The following is a 24,439-nucleotide window of genomic DNA, read 5'->3' on the forward strand; positions in this document are numbered from 1 at the left end:
ATTTGCTTGAACCAGGAGAAAGCCTTTGATAGGGTCAGCCACAACTACCTTTTTCAGACCCTGGAGGCCTTTGGTTTTGGACTGGTCTTAACCTCTGCCCTCCAGGTCCTGTACCAAGACTTCTCCAATCTTTTGAAAGTGAACGGTGTGCTCTGTGCTCCATTCCTGGCTAACAAGGGCATCTACCAGGGCTACCCCCTCTCAGGAATGCTGTACACTGTGGCCATTGAGCCCCTGCTTCACATGTTGCGATGGCACCTGACTGGCCTCGTTCTTCCATTGATCTCTGGTTTGGTTGGTGGACCACTGTTTAGGCTGATCGCATATGCAGATGATCTGACCTCCTCAGCACCCAGAGGGATGTCCAGTCACTGGTGGACTGTCAGCATGCTTATGGGTGTGCTTCCTCAGCTCGTATTAACTGTCCTAAGAGCAACGCCCTACTCCATGGTGCGTGGATCAATCATTGCCCCCCAGACCTGCCTGGGGGTCTCACCTGACAGTACAAGGGCCGTAAAGTTCTGGGGGTGTTCCTCAGCCCATCAATCTTCCCAGCCTGGAATTGGGAAGGCCTTAGTGAGGAGGTGGAGGCACTTCTGCAGCGGTGGTGCTGATGCTTGCCCAGCCTCTCCTACCATGGGCGGGTCCTCATTGTGAACAATTTGGCAGCCACATTATGGCACCAGTGTGCCATGTTGGACCCCCCGCCGGAATTGCTTGAACAGCTTCAAAGACTGCTGGTGGACTTTTTCTGGGACACATGCCATTGGCTCCCCCGAGCTGTTCTCTACTTGCCTACAGCTGAGAGAGACCAGGGCTTGGTTGACCTGGTGAGTAGAGTGGCTGCTTTCTACCTGCAGGCTCTCCAGAGACTCCTTTATTGTGAAGACTGCCCTCCCTGGCAGCAGCTAGCCTGTGTGTTTTTGTGCCAGGTAGGGAACCTCGGGTTTGACCAAGAACTCTTTCTCCTGGATCTTGCCCTCCTGGACTGGGCCACCTTCCTGCCCTTCTACCACAGCCTGGTGTGGGCCTGGCAGACTGTCTTCTGTCTCCAGTCCCAGGCCAGATGTCTGCAATTTCCACAGTTGCTGCAGGAGCCACTTGTCTACAACCCAGCCCTGCAGCACAGACTGTTGAGCTTCAGATCTGCTAGCCTCCCTGACTCTCTCATCCAGTCACATACAGTCTGGCTAGGCCACCTTCTCAATCTGGACCAGTTGAACTGGCTGTCAGCTGAGGCTCTGGCTGTCCAGTTGGGCATGCATTCAGTCCGCTGCACTGCCTGTCTCTTGAGGGATGTGTGGACCACCCTCCAAGTGGAGGCAGCAGCTGCCATCGAGGATTACTTCCGAGTGAGGTGGGACATCCCTGCCGGAGATGTCTCTGGAGAGCCCTTTCCACCACTGCCCATTGTCCCGGCCATGGATAGCGACCTGGGTGGTGGGCCTGGCACCTTAATGACTCTTCCCATGCCTCCTGACAGCGATGCCAGGATTTGCTTTGATGTGCTTCCCCAGAAAGCTGGTTCAGGCATTCTGCCAGAAGTATTCCCAGTTGGTGGCAAGTGAGATCCGCTGCTGCACCCAGGAGATGGAGGAGGACATGGTGGAGCATGCCATGGGTGGCAGCCCTGCTCCATGCCAGCAACAATGCAATGCTTCTCAAGAGCCTCCAGTCCCACAAGAAATGCCTGCGGGAGCTGGCAGAGGGCGCGGCTCACGGTGCAAGAGTGTATGCCTGCTGGCAAGAGCTGGCAGAGGCTAACGTCCCAGCTGGCTTCTTTGGCCTGAAGAGGTGGCGGGCTGTGGTGAAGACTTTGGACCATCTCAAGACCCCGGAGGATTGGCTGCTCATGGACCCAGGCCAAGTGTGAGGGCAAGCTGTCACCTTCTACCAGAATTTGTTTGTGACTGACCCCATCTTCCCGGAAACCACTCAGCAGCTGCATGAGGACCTGCCATGCCTCTACACTTCGCAAGCCAAGGCCCTGGAGTGCAAGCTCTCTCTGGCAGAACTAAAGGCTGCTGTAGGGGGGCTTGCCTCAGGCAGGGTCCCGAGCCTTGATGACCTGCCCATGAAGTTTTACAAAGCCTTCTGGCCTCTCCTTGAGCCCAGCCTCCTCTGTGTCTTCCATGAGAGCCTTGCCAATGGAACCTTGCTGACCAGCTGCCGCCAGGTTGTGCTCACCTTGCTGCCCAAGAAGGTGGACCTTGGCTGCCTTAAGAACTGGCAACCAGGGTCCCTTCTGTGCACCAACTATAAGATCTTGGTGAAGGTGCTGGTGAACCGGCTCCTCACTGTCATGGTATCTGTCATCAAGCCTGAGCAGAACTACTGTGTGCCGGGCAGGACCATCCAGGACAACCTGTTCCTGCTGTGCAACCTGCTCACAGCTGTGGAGCTCTTTGGCCTGGACATCAGCCTGATCTCTCTGGACTAGGAGAAGGCCTTCAACCAGGTTGACCACCAGTACTTGCTCGGCACCCTTGAGGCTTCTGGCTTTGGGCCCCTTTTCATCGTGGTGCTCCGGGTCCTGTATCATGACACCTCTAGCCTGCTGAAGGTGAACAGTGTGCTATGTGCCCCATTCCTGGTGTGTTGGGGTAACCACCAGGGCTGCCTTCTATCAGGTGTGTTGTACGCCCTGGCCATTAAACCGCTGCTGTATGTTCTGTGACACTGCCTGACCAGTTTAACCCTGCCACCAGCACTAGGCCCAACCACTGGCCCCACCAGCCCAGCTGATGGCATATGCGGATGATGTGACAGTCTTTCTGGGCAGCCAGGAGGACGTGCAAGCCCTGGTGGACTGCCAGTGCACCTACGAGGGCACCTCGTTGGCCTGCATCAACTGGGACAAGAGTGACCCCTCCTGCTCGGGGCATGGGCTAGCCCTCCCCCCCACCCCAGACTTGCCAGGGGGCCTTGCCTGGTGCCAGGAAGGCCTCAAAGCCCTGGGGGTGTTCCTGGGGCCACTGGCCTTTGCAGCCCACAACTGGGAGGGCCTGGCAGAAGGAGTGGAGGCCCGCTTGCAGTGCTGGCACCTGCCCACCCTTTCCTACTGTGACTGGCTCCTCATTGCCAACAACCTGGTGGCTGTGACCCTGTGGCACCAGTGTGCTGTGCTGTACCCCCTGCCAGAGCTGTTCGAGAGGCTGTAGTGGCTCCTGGTGGACTTCTTCTGGGACAGACACCACTGGCTCCCATGAGCCTCCCTCTACCTACCCACCACTGAGGGGGGCCAGGGCCTGATCGACCTGGCTGGCAGCATGGCCACCTACAGACTGCAAGCTCTTCAGTGGCTCCTGTATGCTGAGGGCTACTTCCTGTGGTGGCAGCTGGCATGCCAGTTCCTGCACCAAGTGGGGGGGCCACAGTTTTGACTGGGAGCTGTTCATGCTGGACCTTACCTTCCTTAATGGGGCGGTCCTCTCCTCATTCTACCACAGCATGGTGCAGGCCTGGCAGGCCACCTTCCACCTTTGTCCCCAGACCAGGCATCTGCAGTTCCCACAGCTACTTCAGGAGTCACTGATGTACATGCTGGCCCTGAAGCATGTGGTGCTGAGTCTGGTCTCCGCCAGCCTCATGGCCACCCTCATGGAAGTGCACACCACCTGCCTGGGGCACCTCCTGGGCCCTGCTCAGTTGGGCTGGCTGTCAGCTGAGGCCCTGGCTGCCCAGCTGGCCCTACACTCCACCTGCACCATGGGCTGGCTTTTGTAGGCTGTTACGGCTGCCCTCTCAATGGACGCAGCAGCCACCCTGGAAAGCTACCTCCAGGTGCACTGGGCCCTCCCCACCATGGGCACTGTGGGTGATGCCTTCCTGCCACTGCTGGCCGACTGGCCTGACATGCTGCTGAGGCTCCCTGTGCCCCCCGGCAGTAACACAGGCTGCCCCTTGAAAAATCATTTTGGCACACTGCCCTGGAGGGGCCTTTATACATGGGTAGTGTGCACCCAGCATGCCTAGGTGCTGGCCAGCTGCCCAGACACCATGGCAGTGGCACCAGGCATTGCCAGGGGCCCCAGTGTTGCACACACTGTACAAGGTGCCACTGCCAAGAAGACCAGTGACTGTGGCATGGCATTGTGGGTGCCTGTCACTTTAAGGGCCAAGCCAAGCAGCCAGCAGGTGCTGAATTGCAGCGTCCATTTTAGATCTATGGCTGCCAAATAAACAGGCCAGTTTGCTGCTGGCAGGCAGGTAGTAACATTGCCCATTGGCTGGCTGCAAGGCTGCTTGGAACATCCTTGAGGTAAGGGCAGGAGCTGTAGGGGAAGGTTTGGAGGCTCCTGGTCCTGGGCATGACCTAAAACTGCACCCTGCCAGGAGTCGGTGGCCTGGTGGGGCTCTCAGTGGTGCGGGAGCCCCCAGGAAATGTCAGGCCAGTTACCACCCAGTGAAAGGTGAGTAGGGGCACTTTAACCTTAGCCCTCACCTTCAGGTCGGCCTTATAACATCAGAGCAAGGTAGGCCAGGTAAGCTTCTGGAGACACCTCAGCCTGCTGGGGGAGTGACCCCACAGGGCCAGGCATGCTTCTAAGAGCACCTGAGCTGGGAATGGGGGACCCCGATCACTAAGTGCAGGCAGGAGTTGGAAGCCCCGCTGAGGTACTTGACTGGTCAATGCTGGGGCCAGGACCAAAGGGTCAAAAGGGCCAGGGGCCCAATGCGAGGGATGCCCACAAAGAGCAAAGAAGCTTGAGATCCTGACTGGGCCTGAGATGGGTCCAGAGCTTACAGAAGCCAAAGGTCCCCAGGGTTGGGGGCCACAGCTAATGGCCAAAGGCAATGGTTGAGCTAACTGCCTGAGATGCCATCTGCGAGGCATCGGCCGCAGTGTAGGGGTGGTATGAAGCCACAGACAGCCCCCCAATATCAGGGTATACAATGGGCAGCCTCCTGCCTTAACTAACAACCTAATTAATTACCAACAAGGCATGGCGGGTGAGACAGATGGGTGGTGTGACCAAAGCCAGGTGGGAAACTAGCCCTGTGGCTAGCCAGGGACTCCCACTTTGCCACAGCGACCTCCAGTGGAGATTGGTACATGGCATCCTGGCCACCAGCACCCTCGCATGCCACCTGGACCTGGTGGCCTCGGCGGCCTGTCCCTTCTGCCCAGGGGCAGTGGAAGAGATTGTTTTTCATGCCTTCCTTGACTGCCCCTGGCTACAGAAGCTCTTTGCCACCCTCGGGGTGCTGTTTTGGGCCCTGGCCCGGGACTTTTCAGAATATGCATACATCTACTCTTTCCCATACTGCATCAAGCAGGGCGCAGTTGGCTTGGCCAACTTCCTGTTGGTCTAGGCCAAGATGGCCCCCCTGAAGAGCTGCTGAAACTGGCTCACTGGGACCGGGATGGATGATGCCCTGAAGCTTTTCTGCCTGCTGGTGTGGGCCCACCTCTCACATGAATTCGAGCATGAGGTCCTTCGACGGATGGTGCCCACATTTGAGGAGTTCTGCGCTGTTGAGGGGGCACTGTGCTGGGTTGAGGGGGAATGCCTGCTGCTTGTGCTCTGACACCACCACCTGCGGGGGTGGGTCCAGCGGGCCAAGGCCTCAGGGTTTGCCCATGCGGGCCGACCCTTGATGTTCTGAGGCTCCCCTGGATGTCCCCGCTGTAGAACTGTATATATGTGTATGTATGTATATGTTTCTTTATTCATTTTTTGTCTAGAGTGTGATGGCAGGCCCTGTGGGCTGTAGGCCCGTGGGCCCACTTGCCTGTCTCACTGCCCTCCCCCTCTTTCTTTATTTACCTTTGCTGCAATGTACACTTGTGAAAAAGACCACAGACTAGACTGTGCAGGCAGGCCTTGCAGGTCATGAGCTCAGGCTTTGTCCTTGAGGCCCAGACTGTCGGGCCAACCTGTCGGGTCTTTCCTGCCCACCAATTTGTCACCCTCCCCAGAATAAATGTTTCTAAAAGTCGAAGTCTTTCTTTTCTCTCTCTCTTTTTCTCTCTTTCTTTTGCAACAAGAATAGACTGCTAGCTCATATTCATTTTATGGTCTACTGTAACCCCAAGGTCCTTCTATGGAGAACTGAAGCCTATCCAGTCATTCCCCAGTCTGTATTTGTATATAAAATTATTGTGACCCAAGTGTAGAACTTTGTACTCTTCCTTACTAAATTTATTCTGGTTGATTGTGTACCTTATCTCCATTCTATCCAGGTCATCAGGTTACTAGTCTTACCCTCTAGAGTATTTGCAACTTCACCTAAATTGGTGTCATCCACATATTTGCTAAGCCTAAACTCAATTCCATTATCCAAATCATTAATCAAGACTTTAAATACACCAAGCCAAGGACAGATCCCTGGGGAACCTGACTTGATACCTTCTCCCAATTAGATATTGAGCTATTGATAACTACTTGTTGAGCAAGCTGATTCAATCAGTATATACCTTACAGAAGTTTCATTTAGTCTGTATTTCCTTATCTTATTAATGAGATCTTTGTGGGAGACCTGTGTCCAAAAGCCTTGTTTTAAAGTCAAAGTATATCACATCTATTGCTTTAGCTTCTTCCACAGCACCTGTTACCTTATCATAGAAGGAAATCAGGCTTGTTAGGCATGGTTTGCTCATGGTGAATCCATGCAGACAGTTCCTTATCACTTTGTTCTCCTCTGAGTCCTTCAAAATAGATACCTTGAAGACCTACTTCATGGTCTTTCCAGGTACTGAAGTCAGGCTGACCAGTTTGTAATTCCCTGGATTCTGCTTTTTACCTTTTTTTTAAAGATGGGCACTGTATTTGTCCTTTCCCAATCCTCTGGGACATCCATCCTCCATGAGATCTCAAAGAAGATACCCAATCACTTTGAAATTACTTCAGCCAGTTCCCTCAGTCCCCTAGCATGCATCCCATCTGGCCCTGCTTACTTGAAAGCATTCAGCCTCGTTTAGTAATCCCTGTTCTTCCTTTTTTTAAAACCAACTTAAACAGGAAATTGAGGAACAACAATTATCCAGAGACTGGATTGTGTTAAGTATGGTCTAAATCTAAACTACAGTCATGTATCCCATTACCTGGATTAGTTTTTATAAACTCTGTCCCTCAGTGGATTAAGTGCTTTCTCAGTCTCTCTCTTACACACCTTGTCTCTCCCAGCAGTGCCCCTGTGTTTTCCTCCACTTTCCCTACTCTTTGGACATGTGTACACAAGATGCTGACTGCATGGTAGCTGAAAACTACTGCACAGTAGCATGTCATAGCAATAGACAGTGCTAATACGCTACTGAGCAATATTAGGCTACCTCACAGTAGTGTCACCTAAAAGACAGGTGACTTGTATTAGCAAGTACTAAATAAATGTGCAGTAGCGCGGGCAAATGTGGTTTAGATGATGCTACTGTGCCTAATAATAGTGCAGTACTGTGCAGTAGTGTATTAACTTGCTAATACAACTTGTAATACAAATACTAAATAAATACACAGTAATAACTACATGGTAGTATCTCATGTAGATGCGCCCTTTGTATTCTAATCACTGCTTTCTTTTTAGCCTTGCTCCCTGCAGTTTCTTCTTGGTATCTGATATAGCAAGCTGCTGCTTAAAAAAGTTTACACATCTCTGATTTAGTCTTTAAGGTACACTGCCTCATGTTGCATGTAAATCTGGGTGGTGGTTAGACCATGTAGTCTGAGGGATTTCCCAGGCATCTGATAACAAATGTAGGAGCAGATTTTTTTTTTGCAGCCATGTATGTATGTGAGAAAAAAGCAGTAGAAACCCTACAGAAAGCAGGAAAAAAAGCCAAGCCACCATCTGAGATGTGTGATTTTGAGAGAAAACTGAGACAAGAAAAATTTGGATAAAGTAGTGGTTAGAAAGAGACTTGCAACTCTGACTAATGAAACATCCTCCTCTTGCTTGATTTCTAGTGTGTTCAGGGAAACACAATTTTATATGCATTCCTTGTAAATAAATAGGAATTCAGTTAGACCTGATGTCATCATCAATTTCTTTTCCCATTGAAAACAAGCTCTGAAGACTCTGGAAACTGGCTAACCACTTACGTAAAAAGGGCAAAAATACAGAAGACCGTCTTCAACAAAGAGCCAGTCATCATTGCAGTTAATCAGCTTTTTGAAGGGTTAACATCATTGGATTTCTTTCCTAATAAGCCTGCTATCGGCTGTTGGCATGAATTAATCTCTTAAATCTCTGTGCAGTTGAAATGATCTATGTTCTTCTGCAGCATATTAGGATATTAAAGTCAAGTCCTGTAGATTTGGCACCTGAACTTATCCAGGTTAATCATTACTTTACTCAATGGGGCAAAAAGATTTATTTATTAATATCATCATTATTAATTATGGACATTCAAAATTACCTCTTGCAGAGAGAATTACAATAGGATTGGATAGCTCAAAATAATGAAAAATTGAATCTGCATCTGTGACTGAACAGGTTTAAGTACTTTGCCATATACTCAGACAAGTCTTTTCCTAGTGTGAGATAGATATCTATCAATGGAAGGTTATACCCACTTAAACTAACACACACACACACACACACACACACACACACACTATATATATATATATATGTTCTAATATAATAAAGGGCTTAGTCTGTTTGTCTGTCCATAATGCTCTTGGAGCACTCTGGTTACTGAAGCAACCAGTGTGGCATAGCACTGCCATAATGGCGGAGATGGAGCAGGGATGGAGTAGGGAGGGCTGAGGCCAGTAGCACTGGTCTTACTCCTCCCCAGGCCCCTTCTTGGAGGCAGTGGTAGCATGGGGTGCTGATGGAGGGGGATGGAGGGATGGTGGGGCACACTTCCCCTTCCCCCACTCCTGAGAGGCAGCACGGCGTGGGGGGTGTTAGGGTTAGCAGTCTTCCCCTGCCTATGTCACTACCTGCCCCCCACCCCTTTCAGGAGGGAAATTCATTAGTACACACACACACACACACACACACACACACACGTATATATCATGTATATGTATATATATGTATGTAAATATGTATTACATATGTGTGTGATAGAGATGTATATAGAGAGTTGGCCTAACCTTGCATTGGTATATATGATAACCTTCAATTGATAACCTTCCATGATATATACATATATCATGATATATATCATTGATACACACACATATATATTACACACACATATATGTATATTACATACACACACACACACACATACATGTGTTTGTATACATATGTGTATATATATGTGTATGCGATACAATTATATATCGCTGCTGGCAGCTTAACCCCCCACTCCACCCCTCCAGCTGCAGGAGAGGCAGGCAGGCTTGGGCAGGGGGTGGAAGGGATTGGGACCCTCACCATTTTTTTTTCTTGTTCTTTTCCTTTTGGCAGAGCCTGCCCACTCCATTTGGGGACAGGGTGGAGGGCTGCGGTGCTTCATTCTAGCTCTGACTTGCCTGCGTAAATGTTTGAAATGCCTCAGGATCTATAATAATAACACACTTATTCAGTCTGTCTGGAGCACTCTGGTTGTTTCAGTAAGCATTGTGATTGGCTGCCAAGACAACCAATTAGAGTACTCTGGACAGACAGAATAATCCTATTATTATTATAGATATTCTGGAGTAAAGTATCGAAAGACTTGTCATGGTCCTTGCTATAATACAAAAATTGTTCAACATTGTAATGCTTCTGTCAGATCTTTACTGTAAATGGTTAAAGGATATGTATGATGCTGTGACAGCTGTGATTTTTGGCTCCAAAGATTTATGTTTAAACAGTCTTGCAAGAGAGAGCATTTCTTTTATGCAAGATCAGTAATTCAAATATAAAGGTGCGTTGAACCAAACATTATCCTTATGCCTGTCACTGGCTTTGACAAGATAGACTTCAATAGCTTAAAAGCAGAAAATTGATCATGTAAACATTTTTAGTACATAGATCTTGACCATTTTCCTAATTTTATTTTATCCTACTAAAATCCACATAAAATGTTTATGGAAAATGGTTATGTCTAGAAAATTACGTTTAATCACTCAATAGAGTGATCATTGCAATAGGTACATACATACATTTTTATTGCTAGTTTGGAACAAATAGCCATTATGATGCATTATAATTCAGGTGTTAAATTTCTTTTTTTAATACTGAGCATATGGGGCCGCTATTAAAACAATGGATCTTTTTTGGATTTATATGAGGTCTATGAAAATATCTCAGGATAATTATATTCTTCTCTATGAAAGGAATAAAAATGTGTAGGTCACATATGATAATAATAACCCTGCCATTTTACATCTTCAAAAAGCAGTACTCACATTACTGTAGCTAATCAGAAGAATTTATTCAAGGTCTTGTGCAATTGGATTGAGTATTGTTTTATTAGATTAAATGCTGCTATATCACACCATGAACCAGATTTCTTGGGGGAACTGACAAGACTGATGCTAAATGTGGCCAGGATTAACCAAAAAAATGAAAGCCCGAAATTAGGCCTGCATATTTCTACTTCTGTTGGGTAAATTCCGATATTCCATACTTTGAATTTGCTCTCAAAAAACAGCCAAAAGCGTAGATACTTGTCTGAAGTCAATCCAAGTCATCCAAGTCAATTGAGCATATAGAAATGGCCCAGAAATCATGCAAAAACAGATTTTCTCAAGAGATTTGACATGCCTAGGCCCAGACTCATGCAAAAGTGCTTAGAGAATACTGTCACAGTATTTAAGTCAACTGTGTTAGGGTAGCTTGTCATATTTTATGCTTTAAAGTTGTACCTGTTTATAGAGTGGTGAATTACAGTATTGTTTAAAGTTTTCTTGTATATTCAGCCTCATTTAATCATTGCTTAAGTTCTGTATAGCCTCGTCATGATCTGCACTTTTCATTTTGCTGGTGTCTGCGATATCAGGTGGCCTTGCCTTTTGCAAGCAGCTAATGGCCTTGAGTTTGTTCTCATGATGTTTCTTTCCTTCTTTATCACTGTAAGAAGTTTTTCTAACACAACATAGTAATAGTTTTTTTACTAGCTCATATTCACTGAACTTGGTGCTAACAAGGGATGAAATGATTGGATATGTTAATGAAAGGTGATAAGGGAGACCAATGGATAATGCCTAAAGTAAAACACTGGAAATAGGCCAAATTAAGAGGTGTGCTCATGATGAGTCTGTTGAACAAAGGAATATGCTGACAGGATAAAATATGGACAGTATGCTGACTGCAGAGAGACCAATCTGAAAGCAAGGAGTCATCATCACAAATCCAGCCTTCAACATCTGTTTGCAACTTCCCAGCCAATGATGTGCCCTTTGCTTCCAGGAACTCAGTGGCCATCTTTTCTGCTGAGCAAAGTAACATTTGGGATTGGGTGAGATTATTGTACTGAATATTTTTTTCTCTCTGAATATAGAAATTGCTAAGATAATAATTGCTGTTTTAATCAAATTAGACTTTGATTTTAGGACACTGAGTTGTCTGTGTTCATATTTCATGTTTTATTTAAGGCTTAATTGTACTTTAATGATCCCTAAGCCCTATCTGGTAGACAGTGGTGCTAATAAACTGTGCTTTTGTGTCTATGAGAAGCAGACATGGGAAGAAAATATCTGAACATATTAGAATTTTGATGTTGTGTCGTCAGTGCTTAAAGGGGAGTTCGAGCTTACTTTGAAGCTGGCAAGATAATCTGGGTGGTGTCCCAACATGTAAAGTTGTTTTAGCATGCAGAGCCTTGGAGTGGCTTTGCCACTGGCTACAACAGCAAATTTAAGGGTTAAATTAAAACCAAGGGTTTTAAACATTTTGCACAATGAGTTTTCATCTTAAACCATAAAAACAGCACCCTCCATACATGCGTGCACGTGCACGCGCGCGCGCGCACACACACACACACACACACACACGCCCCCCCCGAATGTTAGGCAGTGGCAGACTTTGAGATGTGCGTGAGTTACATCACATTTTTTTTAAGCTTCCTTAATTACTGTAAGAACTTCGAATAAGAAATGTGCTTTTATGCATCTCAGTATTACAGATGGGTTGAAATCAAAACCTCAGATTTGAACTCAGGATAATGTGACCATCATATAGGTAATTTTGTTTCATGCACACTTACTATTCTGCTGAAGTCAATGATGTCAGGATAGGCACCATGCTCTAGTGCAGTAGTGCTCATTTTTTGGACCAATGACCAGATCCACCTGTCACAGGCTGGCTAGGCACTGTGAGTGTAACAGCCATTAGGCTGCTGGGCTTGGGAACAAGGAGGCAAGTTGGGAGTGAAGCAAAGGCAAATTTACTGATAGCTCACGCATACAACAGTTAACAGAAAGGTTACTATGACAAACAGATAGTACAATAAGAAAAAGCTAATAGTAAATAATAACAATAGATAGACAAAATGACAAAGAGTTCCCACATGGGGTTTGCAACTTATTGGCAGTCTCTCTATGCCAGGTGCGCGCCAAGTTGTTCCAACGAAGTCAGGCGTCCCCGATCAATGCTGTTCAAGGGGTCACCGGGAAGCTCCCTAGGTCATGATCCAGTCCTCGCTTACACTGGGAGTCTGGGGTCTAGGCTTGGTACAGTGATGGTCTTTCCGTCTCGTCCTTCATGCTGGTCACTTGACATACGTGCTCCTTTATACTTTATCTTATGCTAATCTGTTAGCTCAGAGCCACTCACAATCTTGCCCTACAGCTGTTACCCTGTAACATTAGAAGGTGCTAGAAATTATCATAAAAGGTTACTGCCTAAACTTGGACTCACCCAATAAGCAAATCACACCACATCACTTTGGGGTTTGAGATTAGCATTCACTCCGTCCAAGTTCAACCCCTTGGTTTTTTCCTCTTTTTCAGCTTCTCTTTGGTTTTATGAAAAGTGCTAGTTATATTTTGTGGTCAGGGTTTGTCGTTATGGCTGAAGCTTAAGTAAGAACCGTTAGACTAGCTGATGTTTGCAATTTTATTTTTGGAGCCTAGCTAGTTTCATGATCAGTGCAGACAGTTAGTTTCAACACTTTGGTTAAACTTATGACAGACAAGTTACATTTGCAGGTTACAAACTTGCAAGCTTTGTCAGACAATTACCAGATGTCTCCAAGAGCATATATTTATTGATTTAACCCCTCTGGTTCTGGCCGTCACACCACCCTGGGGAGTCATGTCATCTAGCCCACAGGACTCCCCACAGGTCCAGAAATTCAGTGGTGGGGAGCAATGGCAGTGCTAATTGCTGCTCCCCTTTCAGACTCATAGGGGGCCCTGAAGGCCTCACAACATGGCCCTGCATGCTAGATCATATGGCCAGATCTGAGTAGGCAGGGTTGTGCAAGTATACAGCTGAATCTGGGTGTGCAGGATCAGGCCACAAACAGGATTGAGCTGGTGACCTGGGATCAGATCTGGTGCATGGGATCAGGTCCAGTGTACTGGATTATACCTCTCAACTGACCCTGTGTTCTGACCTCATGTGAGATTCAGCCTGGCCAATGGAACTGGAAAGTTGGGAACTATTCATGTTATGGGTAGTCAGGCAACCAGAAGACCTGGATTTTATTATTGGTTGCACTTGCACCCTGAGTAACTCATTTTACCTCACTGCTATTTTGTAACTGTCTTTAACCTTTACTTTTCTTGTTAATACATACGATTAGATCTTTGAGGCAGGGACTGTACAATCCTTAGGAAATTCTTTATCAGAGGATTTAGATGCTATTGGAATACAAATGATTAGTAATACAACGATGACTATGAAACTCAAGCTAAGCCTACTGGGCCTACTTACAAAAGTTAAAATTAGGGGTGCACTGATACAGATTTTCTTGGCCAATACCAATAGCCAATTATTAACCAGACATATTGCCTGACAGTGATCCAATAATTGATTTACTGGAATGCAGCCAGGCAGCATGGAGATCAGCTTCCTACAGGTAATTCTGTGGAGGGGAAGAGGCATGGGGCAGAGAAGTAGCATGAGCGGGGCACAGATTAAGGCCTCCATGGTGAGTGAAGAAGTGGGACAGGGGCTGGGGCTGGGGTGCTGCCCAGCTAGGATGGCGAATGGGACCTGGGGCTATGGCAGGGAGCAGGACAGCGCTGCAGGTGACTCATCCAGGGGATCCATGTCCCAGTACTTAAAAATGGTGGCAGGGATGCTTGAACTAAAGTTCATCTAATTAACTTTAGTTCAAGCACCACCACTACTATTTTTTAAGTGTGTGTGTGGGGGGGACACTTTTAACCGGAACCAAGCTGAGCGGGGTGAAGGCAGATGCAAGCTGATTGCTGTGGGCTCAGGGCTCTCTCCCCTGCTGCCTTTGCCGCAGGTGCCCCATGCCATCTGTGTGCCACATGCCCACCCAGCAGTGGGAGGCACAATTTACCACCCCCACTGCTGCTGGGTAGGTGGACAGGGGGCATGCAGCTGGTACAGGGCTCTCAAGGGAAAGGCAGCAGAACAGAGAGCCTTGAGCCCAAATCAAGCAGCCAGCATCTGCCCTGGGCACAAATCTGGGGATGGGTACATGCCCCCCTGTGCCTCTCCTGGGGAATGCATGCAGTGGCAGGTAGCTACCTCCCATCCCTACTCCCCCATGCCTTCTGGATTAGCAGTCCATGGCTCCATCCCTCTCCCCACCTGCTCCCATGCACATGGTGTCTGGGGTCCCTAGCCAGAAGGCATATTATATTTATCAGTGAACATTACTGGCTACACTGACCAAAAGAAGCCAATAGCTAATAATGTTAATTTTCTTTTTATCAGTGCAGATCTGATATAAAACAAATATATCGGTGCATCTCTATCTAGTTAAAATAAAAAAATATTGGTGATATTTGCATAGTGCAAAAGGATGGAAGTTTGTGGCTGGGCCTTCTGGGAAAAAAGAGGTATCACTTCCAGCTTATCTTGTTATATTTATGATAATTTTAAGCAGGCTTCTATGTGTCTGTTATGTAACTGTGTGAATTGTCTATCCTTGATTAATTAGTAGAGTAAATAGTTCTTTGCAATTAACTCATGTTTATGTGTAGGAAGAGAGATTCTCCATATGGGCTTTGCTAGGTGTCTCTTCCTGATTTACTCTTATTTTGCCTCAGTGGTTCCCTTGATCTTCCAAGGATGATTCCTTACAAGCCTTATGTTTTTCCTGGTTGTTAATCAATTTCTTGATATGTTTCAACTTAGTAGAAACTGATAACCTCTTGTTACTGAGGAAGGTATTTCAGTCAAAATTGGGACTTTCTGATAACCAATAATGAACAGTTACATTAACAGGATTTTCCTGTTAATTACTGCTTGGGATTCTCTCTTGCTTTACAAAACTACAAGAATGCTTTGAAGGTGCTGAGCTAAATGGTATAAAAGAGGAACTAAACAGCTAACAGCACACACTTCAAGAATGAGAAATCTTGTCATTCTTGTCCAGCTGATTTTCTGATGAGCAGATCTGCACCTTAGGAAGCTGACAAGATTGAGACTACCTCTTGCCTGTATTGGTGAGAAACTATCACTTTTATGGCTAAATATACTGAACTTTGCTTGCTTTAGGCTCATTTAACAGTGAATACTTGTAGTAAATAAAGACTTTATGTCATTCATTGAATAAGTTGTTGTGTCAGTCCTTTATACACTAGTCCTGAATCCCATTTCAACAACAATCACAAAATCATTTCTGAGCTGTAGAAAATTAACAGAAATAGAATTAGTCCCTAAATATTTTTTAAAAGGTCATAACAATTCACCACGGATGTATTAGTATGTCTACTTGGAAAGAAAAATATCTATTTTGAAAAAGGAAAGAAACAAGGGGGTAAAGAGCACCCTATTCAAATTTGCTGATGACACTAAGATGTGGGGGGATGTGGGCACAATAGAAGGGAGGAATAGGCTGCAACTGAACCTAGACAGGTTACAGGGGTGGGCAGATGAGAACAGGATGGGTTTCAACACTGACAAGTGCAAAGTGCTGCACCTGGGGAGGAAGAACCAGCAGCATACCTACAGGCTGGGGAACTCCCTTCTTGTCAGTGCAGAGGCAGAAAAGGATCTAGAATCATTATTGATGAACATGGGCCGACAGTGTGGGGATGTGGTCAGGAAGGCCAACCACACCTTGTCATGCAACCTCAGATGCATATCAGGCAGGTCCAAGGAGGTGATCCTCCCCCTCTATGCGGCACTGGTCGGGCCGCAGTTGGAGTACTGCATCCAGTTCTGGGCACCGCACTTCAGGAGGGATATGGACAGCATTGAGAGGGTTCAGAGGAAGGCCACCCGCATGATCAGGGGGCAGCAGGGCAGACCCTACGAGGAGAGGCTAAGGGACCTGAACCTGTTCAGCCTCCACAAGAGAAGGCTGAGGGGGGATTTAGTGGCCTGTTACAAACTAGTCAGAGGGGACTGGCAGGCATTGGGGGAGTCCCTGTTCCCCTGAGCATCACCAGGAGTGACTAGAAATAACAGTCACAAGCTGGCAGAGGGTAGATTCAGACTAGATATCAGGCGGCGCTACTTCATAGTCAGGGCAGCTAGGACCTGGAACCAACTTCCAAGAGAAGTGGTGCTAGCTCCTACCCTGGGGGTCTTTAAGAGGAGGTTAGATGAACACCTTGCTGGGGTCATTTGACCCCAGTACTTTTTCCTGTCATGGCAGGGGGTCGGAATTGATGATCTGCTCAGGTCCCTTCCAACCCTACCAACTATGAAACTAAGTTAACTCGAGTAGAATTTTAATCAATGATGCGCGGGCCGGGAGTGGTCTGAGGCCTTCGGGGGCATGCAGCGGGCTGTGGCCAGCAGCCCTGGCACGCGGGTCGGGGAATGCAGGCCGGCGGACTAGAATTAGGCACGGATGCGTAGCGGTTGATTAAAGATTATTTTACTTACACCGTAGATGGTCGCGGTGCAGGCAGGAGAAAACTTCGCTTAAGTTGCAGTTACAAAACTCGTATGAACAAGACCCGTAGAAAAACTCGAGCGTCTTGAAATAACTCAGAAAGAGCTCTGGATACACACACACACACGAAGTTTGCTAGGCTCCGTGGACCAAAAGCGCGCAGGGAAGGGCATGTCGAGGGATTAGGCGGCGATGGGGAGAGGCTAGAGGTTGATCAGGCCCCTGTATCCTCCTTAAGGCACACGCTGGGTTCGTTGGGCTCCGCAGCACTTAGAGTTCTTCACAAGATGTGAAGTTCTTCTTCTTCTTCTTCTTCTTCTTCTCCTTCTCCTTCTCCTTCTCCTTCTCCTTCTCCTTCTCCTTCTCCTTCTCCTTCTCCTCCTCCAGATGGTTGTGGAGTTCTCCAACTTGGGCGGAAACTGCTCAAGCCTCTTATACGGCTAGCAAGCCAATCGCTAGCTGCCACGTGGGAATAATTTAGAAACAGCCAATAGTGGGGAACAAATTTGCATGCGGGTGGCGGGAACTCCTTTGCACCGGGGTTTTCTCCATGCAACTGAGAATTGCACCCTGCAAAGAAAGCTCCTCGTGGCGGGAAATAATTCTGCAGTGCCGAAGCACACACAAAATCATACCCTTGGGTTATGACAAATGACAATGGATATCTCAAATCTGATACGTAGACTGATTAGTTATTAATTTGTTTTATTCAAATTGTCCAGGTACAGGTTAACAAAAGAAAAAAGGGCTAGTTTAATATGGCAGTGTCCCATAGAAAAAATATTGTCCCTACCATATCAGTAGATGCTACATGTACACAATTTTCTTCTTAGCTCTACCTCATGGATCTTGATGTCAGTTTTCTGTCGCAGAGCACTGAGGTGCCCTGCTCCTAGAGAGGGGAAACTGCCAGGGAGAGAGCCCTGGCAGGGAATAACAAGCACAGCTGTGAGTTGCCTGGGGCAACCAGGAAGTCAGCTGACCAGAAGGGGCAGGGCCTGGCCCTCATAAGGCCCAGGGGCTGAGGCCAGGCTAGCAGTTCCCTGCCAGCAACCAGAGAGGCAGGAGCTTCCAAAGCAAAGATGTGAAAAGCAGTAAGAACTGCAGGTACCGCTTAAGCAGAGTTATGGATAACAGCTCCAAGATGTCTGAGCAATGTTGTTACAGCCAGGTGGCTTAGGTTTAAGTTGTAGCCAAGAGGCTTGAGTTTGCGTTCCGCTTTGTTGTTACACCGGTGGTTTGGGTGAGGCTATAAGGGGTTGGAGGAGGCCTCATAGGGGACCCACAGTGGTGTGGGGGGCCCCAGCACCAGTGAGGGCGCAGTATCCTCATGTGGGACCCGGTGTAGTGTGGGGATCCCAGCGTCAGCGGGCGCAGCACCTGGGGTGCATAAACCCCAGCCCCGAAGAGGTGTGTTTGAGAAGCCCAAGTATGGGCACGGAGAGCCCCAGAAAGTGGGCAACATTATTGGAAAGCCCAAGTTGGGCACGGAGAGCCCCAGAGAGGGGGTGTTATTGAGAAGCCCCAGTGTGGGTGTGGCAAGCCCCAGAGAGGGGGTGCTATTGAGAAGCCCCAGTGCGGGTGTGGTGAGCCCCCAAAGAAGGGCGTGGTACTGCGGTAAACCCCGGAGAGAGGGGGTAGTAGTGCGGTGAGCCCTGGAGAGAGGGAATAGCAGTGCAGTGGGCCCGAGAGACAGGTGGCTTAACCAAGAAGTCCCAAAGTAGGCACAGAAGTCCCCAGGAAAGGGGCAGCTTCATAGGGAAAGCCCCAGAGAGGGGGGACACTACAGAGAAGGCCCAGAGGGGGTGCAGAGAGCCCTAGGAAAAGGGCAGCATTGGAGAGAGAGCCCCAAGAGGGGCAGTATTCTAGAGAAGACCCAGAGCGGGCACGGAGAGCCCAGAGAGCGGGCGACAGTACAGAGGAGGCCCCAGAGAGCGGGCGAGTGTATTCGACAGACCACCATTCATTCCAACTGCGAGGCTTGGGGCGTGGTATAAGGGGTGGTTGGAGCCATGCATAGCCCATAAGGCTAGGGTGCCCCAAAGTACCCGTTTGCAGGACAAGACCCACGAGGGGTCCGGGAGTCTACAGGACCAGATGTGACAGCGGACCGTGTCCAAGAAGACGTGAGGCAGACTCCCAACCTTATCTAACATCAAAGACGTGGCGGGCGAGAATCCGAGGGTGCCCTTGGGCTGACTTGGCACAGAGGAAGGGGCCTTAAGGAGATCACGTCACGGCGGGGTCCTGCAGGAGGGCCATCTTCCATTGTTCCTCAATGTTCAGAATTTTTCTTGATATCAATGGTCACTTCTTTGAAGGCAGGCTACAGTATTGGAGCTGATGTTTGCTATGTTGTGGAGTTGAAAGGAGAATTTTGAATAAAAATAGCAACTGAGGTGATACAGCTGGCCTTACTCTTCTCCTTCTAAGATACTGAGAAGGATTTTTAACGCTACCTTTTAGTATTACTTTTCATTTATTTGTTTACAGTTTTCTTTCTTGTCTAAGAAGCCAGCAACTCTTTCAACTTTGTGTTTATTCGAATCTGGGAAAATGCTTCCAGGCTATAGATACTGCCTTTTCTAATGTGGCACTGGAGTCCCATAATTAGATAGCAAGTTCTTTAGCTCTTGTTAACCCTACAGAATATTTACACTCAGCAGGTAGGGTTATTATTTTTTTTCAGCTGGTTGTTTCAGAGAACAGAAGAAATATGATATCCCCCTTATCCACTGGTGAATTTCTCTCCATTGGAGAGTTTTAATCATTTGGTGACTGGTATCAATAGTTTGATGCAATATTTGTTCCCTGCATTGTAATTTGGGGTGACATCAGGACTTCTGCTGACTCTCAGTTTGAACTCTGATCATTTGTCATGCATGTGTCTTTTCAAAACTTGTCTAAGAACTTGTCTAACTCATAATTAGCACTACTGATTCTGCATAGGCTCCAACTAATCATTCTTAATGAATCACGAGATAGGTAAGGGTTTTTTTTAAATGTTATTTTAAATATATTTATTATATATAATGAAATTCTTGGGAGGGAAAAAAAAACCCTTCCAGATGATGAACCTTTTCATCACTCTTTAAGTAAATCATGATGGCAAGAAAGTTAGAAAGATTTAAAGAGAAAAGAAAGGGAAAGAAAAGTTCTAACCCCTCCAGCCCCCCCCCCCCCCAACAAACAAACAAAAACAAACCCCTAAAAAGGATCTGGAGGAGAACTGAAAAGTGTATGATGGACGGTTCTCATTTGACAAATGTACTAACTTAGTTTTAGCATTTTAATTGTATAGTAGTAAGAATGGTTACTGTATTCATCCAAATGAAGAAGCATTCTAATTTACACTTTGTAAACCAGGCATATTATACCAGGTACTGGGACCAACTACAGTTTGTTCTGTTGTATCACAATGGCTTTTGTGTGTGTATGTGATTTAATGATGGCCTACAGTTTCAAAACAACCAGTTGCATCCCTTAGCTTACCACCATAAGAAAAAGACTAAGGCTGCCTACAGATGTTTAGGCAGCCTGTCAGGAAGGTTTTCTAACCCATGGCACTTACACAAAGTGACATGAGTTAGTGACACTGAATCCAATAGGCTTTCATTTGCTGGGTGGGAGGGCTTGAGCCTGCCTACTCGGGCCCTGCCCAGCAGGTGGGGGTGCTCCAGCAGCCTCACAGGAGGCTGCAGACCTCTCCTGTCCCCTGCCCAGCCCTTCCTCAGCTCTGGCTATGGAAAGCCAACCCAGTAGCTGTGTATTGCCCCTTTTAAGAAACTTGGGTGGGGGGATAGGGGAAAGGAGCCTGCCTAACCTACAGGTGCCCTCAAGCCACCCTAGCTGGGGTATTGGAGGGAGCCAGGCTTGACCCATGAGGTGGGGGTCTCCCTCTTCCCGTCTCCCCCTTCCCACCTCCCACCTGAGCCTCTTGACAGCAGTAGCACATAGCTGCTGGCTAGCAGCTGCCAGCTTATCTTTACAGTGGCTGTAACTGGGGAGCAGGGGGGGAGTGAAACAGAGCTTCCTCACCCTGAAGGCCTGAACTGATTCCTTGTAATACCCCAGCCAGGGTAACTAGGGGGAAACCATGAGGTGTTGGAGCTCTATTCTACTCTGTTCCCCTGCCCCAGATATGGTTGTGGCCAGCTGAGCTGGTAGCTGTGAGCCAGTAGCTACATACTGTCAAGAGACTCCAGCAGGGGATATGGGAAGGGATCCCCCCTGCCTCACAGCTGTGGGGTAGTGGGGGAGCCAGGCCTGGCCCATGAGGTGGGGGGACTCTGTTCCCTCTACTCCCAGCTACACCCTCTTGACAGTGGCAGCATGCAGCTGCCCACTTGGCCTTGCGGGGGCCAGAGCAGGGGTAAGGGGGAGGGGAGCAGAGCCCCTCTGCCTCACAGGCCTAGTATACCTTCCCCCAAGACCTCAGCAGGGATACCTTCCGCATCTCCCTCTTCCACTGCCCAGGGAAGAGACTCTTTCTTTTCTGTGACAGCCCTGCAAAGGCACATGGGATGTGTAAAGAATTACTCACATTAATCCCTTGCAGGGAACCTGAACAGAAATTCCCTAAGGTGCTCTGCTCTACAGTGCCTTTAGCTAATAGCTGATTTAACAAGGGTTAATTTTTTGTGCAATTGGACATTTAAAAAAACACTGCAGCTGTGAACATATGTGCTGTCATGGCTGTAGAGCACTTTCACATGAAAAATGTAACTTGCATAAGTTACACTTCTAACTTCTTAGAGCACTTGTAAAGTGCTCTAAGAAGGCAAATTAAAGATAAACCTAACTGTACAGATTTATAAACCCATGTAGTGGTGCATATGATCAAATATATCTATTTAGAATTTTGCCTGTCATATTTAGAAGTCTTGGAGGTTTGAAAAAAATATCAACCACTTTGTCACACCATATAACTAGATTTTATGGCATCACTTCATGCATATTTTCTTACTTTATGAAGCTACACTGCATATTATGTTGCAGATTGCCACTTTTATACCTAATGTCTCTGTGGTGGAGCCCCTAATTCAAGAAATACAAGAAGAAATGTATCTGAGAATTCCAGTTAGATATATTTCCTTATGTAATGTGAATGCATTAAATAGAATGCTGCCTCTCTCTCTCTTTTAAATGCCTTCCCCAGGTCTTTGATTTCTTGAACATGTGGCCTTGGAAGAAATCCTAGCTGCACTAAAGTCAGCAGCCAATAGGAGCAGAATCTTACTCCTTTGTCCCCCCACCAAGAGGGAGAAGAAAATAATTTGGTTGTCAGTAACCATTTGTATCTAACTGTCACTGAAAAAGAAGAGCTTATCTATTATTTTTTTCACTTTCTCATGAGTACCAATCTTTTTCATCAATTCTTTTACATAAGATTTAAACTAAGAAAACCAAAAATAAACCTGGCTTATTTGAGTAATGAGATGCATGTGAGAATAACATCCTGAAACATGAGTTCCTCTTATTGTAGAAGAGCTGCAGATGTCAAGAACAGCAGGAGTGTATAATGCAGAGTCTGATTCTCTCTCACTAAAGCTGGTTCTGCAATAGTGTAATTTCATTGATTTCAGTGGAGTGGGCCTTGATTTTTTTTCTGATACATTGAGCTCAGAGACCCAAGCTTGTAAAATGGTGCAGTGGAAAAGAGATTATTTAAAAAAACCAAAAACCAAATTCTATAAATAATCCTGTTTAAAAAGAAAAGCAATATATATGTTTCTCTCCTATAATATATGATCCTCCAGTATTTTCTTCTTAAAAATACAAGTACAAAAAAGAATAAAATGTTTTGAAATGTGACCTACTACAAGTCCATGAAACCACTTGAAAAGTTAAAGAATTGTAAAAGGTGAGTTGCCACAATTTAAAAAAAAGAGAAGAATCAAGTGGAAGTGAAAAGGGTAGCTTTGACTAAAAGTGGATATATGGTACAAAGGAACGAGTACAAGAATAAAAGATAACTTTGGTTAAAGCTCAATTTGTTTATATGATTAGGTATTGATCCTATATACATAGAGGTGGTAGGGGTGAAATAGAATTTCATAGGTACAGGCATTACATTAGTTTCACCTAACCACCTGAGCAGGTGCACTAAATAAGGCTCCTGCCCCACATTACCCATATTATGGAAGTAACTGGCTAATTGTGCAGTGAATTTCGAGTGGTCACACATGCAAAGTAATTATTACATCATAGAGATGACTATCTAGCTGTAAAGAGCCAACCAGTTACAAAGTTACAAATGCTTGAAAATGTGTAACAGCTGTGTAGCTGGTTTCTCTCCAGATTTAGTCTGAATGTGTGGCAGGGACTTTAGACTGAAATTGTTTCAAACCATTTTAGAAAGGGTTAACCTGACCTTGTAAATGCCTGTATGCATTTGCAGTGCAGCCCTGGGGCAGGGAAAGCCTAGTCATTCCCCCCAGCTTAGGGCTACACAAATTCCACACCAACCCTAACAATGTGTGTTTTTAGCTTAACAGGTGTTTTTAGCCCTCAGCACTCCCCGTGATGGGGCATTCCCCTTTTCCCCGCCCCCCCGGTGCATCCATCAACCCCCACCCCATGGACACACTAGCACCTTGACCCCATCTGCCCCTCCCCCACCCCAAGTCACTTACACCAGACCCTCCACATGGCTCCCAACAGCAGCAAACATCAGTCTCTCATAGCAGAAAAGTCTAGGTCAGTGATCTGATTTGAAAAACATTTCAAACAAAGGTGTGGCAGAGAAGCTGCACCCTAATGAGCCAGAGGAAGGCAAGGGTAGAAAGACCATAGGGCACTATGGCCACTTTCTGAAGTGTGATGGCCATGTACAACTGACAGCATAAATTTAGGCTTCAAAGGTACCTGCTGTGAAGAAGTGGAAGGAACGTGCCAGGTAAGAAGGAAAACTTAATAGTAAAATTTTTGTTGAAGAGTTTCCTTTTTCTTTAATCCTGAGGCCTGTAGGTTCTTCTGCAGAATTTTCAAATATCTATAGGAGACACGGGGTCATCCATGCCACCCACTAGTCCCCTTGTGAATCTCTCCCAATTCCCTCCAAGTGTTGTCTGGTGGAGCCATAATGTAGACTGTAACCAGTACTCCATTATAAACATGATGCTGTGAATGCTGGACAAGACAAATTATTTCTCGGCAACTTTTAAAAAAGTTTTAAAGCAATTTCAAGTCATCAGTACTTGAAAATGATGTTTTGGAAACATTAAACTTTGTTCAAATGTTTTAGGGGCTTGATAACTAGAAAATATCTCTATTGTAGTATTTCAGATTTGATATGCCCAAAATTCTTTAAAGGCTTTTTAATATTTCATTTTCATGAAACGTAAGTTAGAAATAACTTTTACTATACAGCTAAAATTCTGTGCGACCTAAGCAAGGCTTTGTAATATCTGGGCAAGCCAAAGTTGGACTTCTGTGGTTAACTGCTACTCCAGATGAAGCCTCAAGACTAATTCATATTACGTAATCAGTCATTTGTTGGTAACCATCATACTATTTTATTTGGGAAAAGGAGGGACAATCTGGAGCAAATAACAGCATTATTAG

The sequence above is a fragment of the Alligator mississippiensis genome, chromosome 1 (genome assembly GCF_030867095.1).
Source record: "Alligator mississippiensis isolate rAllMis1 chromosome 1, rAllMis1, whole genome shotgun sequence".
Lineage (NCBI taxonomy): Eukaryota > Metazoa > Chordata > Crocodylia > Alligatoridae > Alligator > Alligator mississippiensis.